Below are 1,057 nucleotides of genomic sequence, written 5' to 3'. Positions count from 1 at the left end.
GAAAAGAGGACTTAGGAGACTTCTCACACTCCTGTTCATCTGATGCCGAGAGTGTTGGATTTAACCAAAGAAACGAGAACACCATCCTATTTGATTGTAGTACGCTTACTTCACATAATGCGAAGCCCGAGCAGGGACTTGAACCCGGGACCCTCAGATTAAAAGACTGATGCTCTACCGACTGAGCTACCCGGGCTCGGGGCAAGCCAACGCCCTGCTGCGGCTTTTCCTGCCTGAGCTGGAAAAGACGTTCGCGCTTCACACTCTCGCGCAGCCATTTTGACACAATCCACACAATTCAGTAGGAAAGACGGACAGCCCCGACTGTGCAGGGCCGATTCCAAACCGCTGTCTCTCTTCATCACCCCCATTCCATTGCCGCCCGACCTCTCTCTACTGTAACAACCCTCCTCAACACACACCTCTGGCACCGTCAAAGCCATCAGCCAGCTTACAACACAGCACCGCCAAAGTAAAAACGGTGCTCATGAGACGGCCTCATCATCATCCCTCCAACACCACGCACAGTTCCTACCCCCAGCATCCACTCTCTGCTCGACACAATCCTCCCGAACACAAGCCGCAGGCTCCAACACTCCCACACGCACTGCCACATCACCATCAGCTCCAAAACAAGGAAGATGTGCATGAAAGGTTCCGTTTGAAGTGTCTGACTTGATTTTAAAAAAGCAGACCATCGATGACAGCAGTGTCCATAAATCGAAGCTTCAGCACGTGCAAATAGAATCAGGATTTCACTGCTGCCTCCCAGCGCCACGGACCCTTGTCGGATTCGAGCCGCGGGCGACTACCTGTGTGCAGTTTGCACATTCTACCCGTGTCTGCGTGGATTTCGTCGGACGGATCGGGTTTCCTCCCACAGTCCAAAGGTGTGCAGGTCAGGTGTTCTGGCCATGCTAAATTGCCCATTGTTTTCAGGGATGTGTAGGTTCGGTGCATTTGTTCGGGGTAAATAGAGTCATGCGGGAGGGGTTTGGGTGTGTGGTGGATACTACTGGGAGATTCGGGAGCCTGTTTCCACAGTCGAGGGATTCTA

At 52.8% G+C, this 1,057-nt stretch overlaps 1 non-coding gene across 1 annotated transcript; it reads right to left on the bottom strand.

The window, feature by feature from the left end:
* Positions 1-123: 123 nt before the first annotated feature.
* trnak-uuu lies at positions 124-196 on the bottom strand. The gene has a single exon. It is a non-coding gene; the product is annotated as a tRNA-Lys (tRNA).
* Between the last annotated feature and the right edge of the window lie 861 nt (positions 197-1,057).

This window comes from Chiloscyllium plagiosum, unplaced genomic scaffold (genome assembly GCF_004010195.1).
Source record: "Chiloscyllium plagiosum isolate BGI_BamShark_2017 unplaced genomic scaffold, ASM401019v2 scaf_84393, whole genome shotgun sequence".
Taxonomy (NCBI): domain Eukaryota; kingdom Metazoa; phylum Chordata; class Chondrichthyes; order Orectolobiformes; family Hemiscylliidae; genus Chiloscyllium; species Chiloscyllium plagiosum.
Note: the sequence above shows the minus strand (reverse complement) of the source record. Positions and strands in the feature narration are given on the sequence as shown.